This window comes from Furipterus horrens, unplaced genomic scaffold (genome assembly GCF_987537825.1).
Source record: "Furipterus horrens unplaced genomic scaffold, mFurHor1.1.pri manual_scaffold_2, whole genome shotgun sequence".
Classification (NCBI taxonomy): domain Eukaryota; kingdom Metazoa; phylum Chordata; class Mammalia; order Chiroptera; family Furipteridae; genus Furipterus; species Furipterus horrens.
The window spans coordinates 126,891,351-126,900,578 of NW_028327172.1; positions in this window are offsets into that span (position 1 = coordinate 126,891,351).

Sequence of the window (9,228 nt, forward strand, 5' to 3'; positions counted from 1 at the left end):
CCTTCCCTCCAGCAGCAGTGGCCCAGGTCAGCATTCCTTCCTTGGTTATACCATCAGGAATTCAGTGAGAGCTTATCCAGGATGCAGGGGCAGCAAAGAGGGAGCTTGGGACACACTTGCTGTCTACCTCCCATGGTCAGGTATCTCCCACCCTGAGCCTCACTCCAGGAATGTAAAGCCCAATAAAGGCTTATTTGTTTAGTTTTCATTACCCAATACATCTGGCATTCAAAAACAAAGAAACAAACAAAAAAGCAATGTAAAAAAAACTACAAGGCATGCCAAAAGCATTAAAGAACACACCCTGAAAGACAAAGTACACATCAGAACCAGATTCAGGGGTCTAGTAAAAAGTAGACTAAAAATCAATAACAAGAATTATTAAATTAAAAAAGAAACTGTTAAAGAGAATCAGTGAAACAAAAATTAGTCCTTTGTAGAGGCCAATAGAGCTGATCATCTCTAACCAGGGTTCCCAAGGAAAGAAAAGGAGAAGGAACAAATGATCAATATCAGAAATGAAGGAGAGCTCATCGTTACTGATCCAATAAATATTAAAATAACAACTCTCTGGCCACAATCTTGATGGCTTAGATAAAACTAACAAACTACTTGGAAGACGAAGCTACTAATATTCACTTAAGGAGTTATAGATAACCATAATAGCTCTACATCTATTAAAGACAGTTAATTAAAAATTTAAATATTTTCACAAAAGAAAGCACTAGACCAGATAGTTTGGTAAATGCAACCGAATATTAAAAAGATATATATTGCCAATTTTCTACAATCTCTTTCAGAAAGTGTAAGCAGAGTGAATACTTCCCAACTTACTTTATAAGGTCAATATTACTCTAATATCAAGACTTGATAAAGACATTAAAAAGGGTGGTGCTGGGCAGAGGGGAACAAAGGAGAAAAAATTGGAACTATTGTAACAATATAATCAATAAAATATATTTAAAAAATAGACCAATAACACTCATAGACATAGATGTAAAAATTCTTAAGAAAATATTACAAAGTTAAATTCAGCCACCTGTAAAAAGGATAACCTATTCTGACCAAGTGAAATTTATTCTAAGAATGAAAAGCTAGTTCAACATTTGTAAATCAGTTAATCATGATATTAACAGAACAAATAAGAAAAGCCATATGATTATATGAATAAATGCAGAAAAAAATGATGAAATCAATACCTATTTATGATAAATACCTACAGTTAACAGTTTACTTGAAAACCAGAGAAAACTGTTACCCAAAAAGCAAATAACAAGGCAAGAATGTCCTTTCTTACCACTCTTATTCAATAGCATACTGAATAATCTAGCTAGTGCAATACAGTAAGAAAAAGTAATATAATTTACACAGAGTAGAAAGGTATACATGTTTATTATTCATAGATGACCTCATTGTCTATTTAGAAAACACCAAACAATCTGCAAAATACCTCCTGGAACTAGTAAATGAGTATGGCAAGATATTACAAGGTAAATAAACAAAACTCAATTGCTTTCCTATATGCCAGCAATAAACAACTAGAATTTGAAACAAAAATATAATTGAAAATAGTGCAAAAAGTAATGAAATGCTTTGTATAATTTTATCTATTTGTCTACCTATCTATCTATCTTGCATATATATAAGGATATATACAAATGAAGAGAGAATCTTTGTCCATGGATCGAAAGATTCAATATTAAATTTTCAGTCCTTCTCAAGAGGAATTATAAATTCAATATAATTTCAATCAAAATTTCAGCAAGCTATTTTGTAGTTATAGACAAAGCAATTATAAAATTTATATGGAAAGACAAAGGATGTAAAATTACAGACTAAAGTAGAACAAAGTTGGAAAATAATAATACCCTAATAAAGAGATACTATAAAGGTACAGTAGTCAAGACAGGTTGATAGTGGAGAAAGAGCAGACACAGAGGTAATGAAACAAACTAGTTAAAGAATAAACAAAAGCAATTGAATGGAGAATAAATAGCTTTTCTAACAAATAGTGCTAGAGAAGTTAGATATCCATATGCAAAAAATAGATCTAGACACAGAACTTACACCCTACACAAAAATTAGTTCAAAATAGACCATAGAACTCAATGTAAAATGCAAAACTATAAAAATCTTAGTAGAAAATATAGAAAAAAATATATATACAATCTTTAGCTTAGTGAAGAGTTCTTAAAAAAATAATTCATAGAAGAAATGAATCAGGAGTTGGATTATTTTAATTAAAACTTTTTATCCTCAAAAGACACTTAAGAGGATGAAAAACAAAGTTATGGGCTAGGAGAAAGTATTTGCAAATTGCATAACAGATAAAGAACTTGTGTCAAAATGTAAAAAAGAACACTTAAAACTTAATAAAAAACATACAACTTCACTAAAAAATGTGCAAAACATCTGAACAGACACCTCACTAAAGAAGATATAAACATGGCAAATAAATATACAATAATATTCTCAACACTGTTTGTTATTTTAAAAATGCCATGTAAAACAATGAGATAGATACCACTGCACCACTATTAGAATAGCTAAAATTATTTTTTTAACTTAGACATTGTAATAGCATAATCAATAAAATATACTTAAAACAAAAAAGAAATAAATGCTTCCTTTTGGTAGAAATAAAGTTGGCACAGAAGAAAAAGAAAAAAAAGTCATAATTCACTTTGATAGCAGGTAGTCTTGATTAGATATGATAAAAATGACACTTGGCAGCTGAGGTATTTTCCCCCTAAATCCATAAATTCAGATTATCATGGGAAAAATATTAGACAAACCCTTATTAAGGAACAGTCTACAAAATGCCTGCCCAGTAGTCAAAGTCATGAAACTCAAGAAAATCTGGGAAACTGTCACATTCTACGTGATCCTAAGGAGACATAATGACTAAATGTTACTGTATAGAAAAGGGACATTGGATAAAAACAAAGCAAATCTGAATAAAGTATTAGTAAATTATTAGTTAAAATAATGTATCAATGTGGTTCATTATTTGTAACAAATATACTAATATAAAATGTCAACAATGGAGAAACTGGATGCGGCATATGTGGAAATTCTCTATATTAGCTTTACAACTTTTCTGTAGACCTGAAACTATGCTAGATAAAATTAGTTTATTCATTTACAAAACATGTTTTGATTTAAACCTAAATAACTGTGAAGCTTTTAGTGCAAAGAACAGAAACAAAGAGCAAAGTATGTATGGCACATAGATTTGAAGAAAAAAGGGTTTAATGCTTTCCACTTGATTTATTAGTTTATTTTCTAGTCTTTAAAAAAATATATGTTCTCTGAAAGGAAAGCATTGACTCTGAACTGTGGTTCACAATAAAATTTATGCTAAAAAGTTAACAAATAGTTCTTGACCACGTAGCTCAGTTAGTTAGAGTGTGGCTCCAATATACCACAGTTGCAGGTTTGATCCCCAATCAGGGCACATACAAGAATCAACCAATGAATATATAAATAAGTGGAACAACAAAGCTGTGTTTCTCTCTCTGTCTCTCTCAAATAAAAAAAATTAAAGTTAATTAACAGATTAAACAATACATAAAAATATGACAGCCAATTGGAATTTATTATACAAATGTAAAAGTGCTTTAACATTAGGATATCAATTGATGCAACTCACAAACAACATTAATAAAAAATGGAGAAAATCATATAATTACCTCTCATAGAAAAAGGATAAAAATGTGAAAAATCCTTTTGTAGTAACTTTTAGCATACTAGGAAGTAAAAGGAACCTCTTTTAACTGATGAAATGTATCTAGATGTATGAGTATATCTATTACTATATTAAAATTAAGAACTTCAGTTCATTAAATAGTACCATTAAAAAGTGAAAAGGTAAGGCAAAGAGTGACAAAAATATTTGTTCATATATTCATATCATAATAAAAAATTATTAAAAGATTTCTACTCAAAATTGAACTGAATGTTATATTCAGTGTTGAACTAGATATCGTATTTAATACAATAAGGTAGCATAAAGGAAATACAAGATTTAAAATAAAGAAGCAATAGTACAATATTCAAATTTTTCTGTTTTTTTTCATAAATTAGTACTAAGTGGGAAATAAAATAAAAGATATTTTCAACAATAGCATAAAACACATCAGGTACTTGGTCTTATGGATTTGTCTAACAAGAGTTTTATAAGACCTATGAACAGACATCTCTACTAAATACTTCTGAGAGAAAATTAAAAAATATATATATGGAGAAATACCCCATATCCCTAATTTTTAAGACTCAATTTTACACTGATGTGAATTATACACCCCATAGATCTGTTGACTTAGTGCAACCCAGTTAAAGTTTTAGCAAGTATTTTATTATTGAAATTGACAAGATGATTCTAAAATGTATTTATCAATGGCCTGGGAACAGCTGGGACAATCTTGGTGAAGACCAGACTTGGGGATTAACACTGTCTCATATAAAGATTTAATACAAAGGTCTAGTAATTAAGAGGTAGAACATGTAACAGGGAAATTTAATAGAAATCCATAAACAGATGCCCATATATATATTCACTTCACTTACAATGACAACACAGAACAGTGAGGCAAATAAGGGTCATTTCAATAAATGGTGTTGGGTGTACTGGATGAAAGATGGTGAAGGGATAAACCAAAGAACATTTATGCATGACCCATGGACATTGGCAAAGATATCAGGATTAACTGAGGGGAGGAAGGGGCTGGGTGGAGGTGGGAAAAGGGAGAAAAAGTGGGAAACAATAAATTTAAAAAATAATGCTGAGTAAATTTGATAGTTATATGCAAAAGAAAAATCCTGAATTCCTAAATCTCATTATATACAGAAATCAAATCCAGATGCATCATAAACCTAAGAAAAGCTAAGCAATAAAGAAAGTATCAATAGAGTAAATGAAAGAGGATATCTTCATAAAGTTCAAGAAGGAAAAGTTTTACTTAGGAGGAACACACACAAAATTAACTATAAAAAAGATAAATTGTACTGTATTAAAATTAAGCATTTCAGTTCCTTAAATAGTACCATTAAGAAGGTGAAAAGGTAAGGCAAAAAGTGAGAAAAGATATGTATACAACTTATGTCTAATAAAAGAGTCATATACAGAGTTTCTAAAGAAATTCTGCAAATCCTGAAAAAAAAAAACAACACAAGAGTGGCAAATGACATGAACAAGCAAATTGTACGGTGGATATCTAAACAGTTAATAAAACCACTATACAATACCACTGCCTGTACATGCTAAAATGGATGGAATAGAAATGACAGACAATGTTAGATATTGCTAAGGATATGGAACAAAAGTAAGTCATTATTTCTGGTGAGAGCAGAAATTTGATTAACTACATTTGATAGTATTTATAAAGTTGACCTCTGCATATCCTTTGACCCAGTATCTGCATTCATATTGGCCACAACACCCATACAAGAATGCTGAAAGCAGCATTAACCATTGAACAGAAACAAATAAATGTGCATTAATACAGAAGAATATTCATACAACAGAATTTTATACATCAATAGGAAGGTCCATGTACTGCTACAGGCAGTCACATGGATGAATCACACAAGGATAATGTGAAATGAATGAAGCAGACACAAAATAATACATAGTGGGTGATTGGATTAATAAGAGTTCAAAAACATGTTAAGGCAACATATTGGCTAGATGTCTAATTTCTGGTAATAATTTAGAGAGTACTGGCTGGGAAGTGACTTGGGAGACTCTTGTGTTGTTCCTAATGTTCTATTTCTTGATCTTTTAGGCTGATAATGAATGTTTTCCTTGTGAATGTTCATCAATATGTATACTTAAAATTTGCATTTTTCTCTATGTAAGTCATATTTCCAAAAAATTAGGTTAATGTATTCAAATGTATTAATTTAATATTTACTTTTTCTTTTTTATTGTTTTTCTGTTACAGTTGTCTCATATTTTCCCCCATTGCTCTCCCCTGCCCTGCCCACCTCCCCCTTCTCCCACAGTCAATCCCTGCCCTGTTGTCCATGTTTACTTTAATATTTTCTGCATGCTATATTCTGAACTTCACTGATGAAATTAAAGTCACTTTTGTATGTATTTTGAATACCTACAATGTTTGGACAAAACAAAGAAATAATAAAATGCAAACCCTCTGTTCAAGAAGCTAAATATTTCATGTGGGAAGCCTAGAGACAACTGCAGATTTGGAAAGTCCTTAGTTTTTGAAGTTCTGCACAAGGCAAGTTGCACTCTTGAGTGTTGTTAGCATGTTTGCTGAAATGTTAGGGCAATGATTTTCAGCCCGTGTGTCATGTTGGCACATTGGTGTGCTGCAAGAATTTTTAAAACATGCAATACCTGACAGTTTGTTCAGGGGCACTGACCTCCTTTCCCTTAGATTATCAAATTAAAAAATGACAACAGTCAATACAACAATAGCCATCCAGTGTGAATTTATCAAAATTATAGCTATTTTTTGTCAGATCAGAAAACATATGTAACATATTTTTTGGTGTGTCACAGAATTTTAGTGATTAGTTTATGTGTACTATGCGACCAGGATCTGGAAGGCTTGGGAATATGGCTGATCGGCCCCAGAGAGGTCAACCCGGGTTGGCCCTCGGCGGGATGCTAACTGCGGTCTGCAGAGCGTCGGGACAAAATACTAACTGAAACCTAGCATCGCCTTCATTATAAATTTTATTTAAAAAAAATTTTTTTTTTATTTATTTTTAGAGAGAGGGGAAAGGAGTGAGAAAGAGAGGGAGAGAAACATCAATGTGTGGTGCCTCTCGCATGCACCCAGCCGGGAATTGGACCGGCAACAAGCATATGCCTGACTGGGAATCTAACCGGGGATCCTTTGATTCTCAGGCCGTTCCTCAATCCATTGAACCACACCAGCCAGGGCCATTATGAATTTTAAATGCATGAATTCAAACGCCAGGAGTATGAACGGTACCGGTGACTTTGGCAGCAAGTCATCCCAGATGTTTTCATATCTCTTCACAGGTGTTGGAGACAACTCAGTATTACTGTTAAGGTATCTCTACTTGCGGGCCCTGGCTGGTTTAGCTCAGTGGATTGAGCGTCGGCCTGCGAGCTAAGTGTCGCTGGTTCGATCTTCCAGTCAGGGCACATCAGAGAAGGAAAACTCTGACTCCAAAAAACCTCCGCTGCCTTGCGGCATACCTCTTCAGGGGAAAGGCTAAGGGAGTAAACCCCGACAGAAAATCCGGAGCCGGAGTCCCTAAGGCGGTTTGACGTTGTAGTCAACACCGGCAACTCCTGCGGCGCACCTGAACCCAAGCTGTATCGACTCCGTCTTTCCCTTGGACCCTTCAGCTGCGAAGAGAGGGGGGGTCTGCTGCATGGGCAACAGCAGACCCTCCATATCACCCTGCCCAGGCTCTGTAGCTTCAGCGTCATTGCAAGATGTCGATTCAACACGGGAGGAGACAGATACCGTGTCACTCCCGAGTCGGACTGCACAGCCATTCTCGGCGATGCAGATAGACTCTTAAGAAGCTACACCATCGTCTCTCGAGACGGACGGCTGCCGCCGCCGACGACGACGACTATGAAATGAAAAAGGTTGATAATTGCTGCCTTAAATTGTCAAGTAAAAAAAAAGAAAATGCAACAGCCAACACAATAGTCATCTGGTGTGAATGTCCTGTCCTGAATTATAAATACATAGGCCATATAATAGAGTTGCATCTGATTGGTCGCATCACATAATTAAGTTGCATCTGATTGGTTAATTCTTGTTACCAGAAATCTTTATATACAAGTATAGGCACCTGATTTTTTTAAAAGTCACTTTGTATGGAGCAAAATAATTACTATGATTATTTCTTGTAAATCAATCAAGATTATACCTGTTTTTCTGTCAGATCAGCAGAACATACATTTTTTGGTGTGATGCAGAATTTTAGTAATTAGTTTATGTGTCCCTTGAGATTAAAAAAAAAAAGAAGAAGAAAAGGTTGAGAATTGCTGTGTTTGAGTGATGGAAGCATAGACCAGAATGTAGTAGAATAGGGAATGAATGGGATAATGTAAGAAAGTGAAACTCAAGCTCAAAAATTGTTTTCTCATACTTAATTACAAACTGAGTATGATCATTCTCAATGGACTCCCTTAATAGTTAGTTTGTATAATTTATTGGTATTTGAAATTATGTTAAATGACTTGTAGCTGTTTGTATATACATTTTATCCCCCTTTTGTAATTGGTGTATATTCTTGTATACTTCATAAATAAGTAGTATTTACAATGTGCTTAATGATTAATTGTTTAAACAGAGCATAGTAAAGATTCTAGCTATTTCATAAAATTTATACTAACCACTCTGACCCTTTCTTCCTCTTGAACTATAGTGTTGATGGTCTATATCTGACAACTTTTAAAAATACTTTTAGTTTTTAGTTTGAGGAGTCTTCAGGAAGGGTGTGTATCTTTTATTTTTTATTGTCTATGGGGTCCAGTGGACCTTCCAGACAATCACTAAAGGAACCTGAATAAACTCAAATATTACAAGTTCCATAGCCTTCAGTTCCTCTATTTACATTTATGAACTATTTATAAATATTGTACCTATTCCCATATCTCTGAATATGTATATAAAATCCTGAATATCAATTTGAAAATTTTCTCTGGGAAATGATTATCTGTATTCTACAAACAACCTTGTTCACCCACAGCAACTCAAGGAAGGTTACTTAGAGAGGTTACCTCCGAAGCTGGTAAATATATTGGCAGAGCCTTTTAGAGACTTAACTCTAAACATCTATGTCAAAGCGTCAAAGTGTCAAATCACTGTAGCAGTTGAACAGTAGAGAAAAGTTCTGAAGGACCTATTTCTCCGGCAAACTTCTGAAACATTTTTAGAATACTACACAAATAACCTCAATTCCTGGTGGAGTTGCTTTAACAAAAAAAAAAAAGAAAAGAAAAGAAAAGAAAGAAAGAAAGAAAGAAAAAGAAAAGAAATTTAAAAATGATGGAAACGATGAATTAGGTAGAAGTTGAAACTGAACATTTAGGGCATCTCAACAGGCACCAAATCAATTATATCACTTTTTCTATCCTTCACCTAAAAACCATCTGGGACTGTCATGTAGCCTCAGCCTCTCAACACTGTCAAGAAGGAATTGTCCAGATTGTCAAGAACACATGCCTTATACCACTTGTACAACACTTGTGTGAGGAAGGCAACTTAT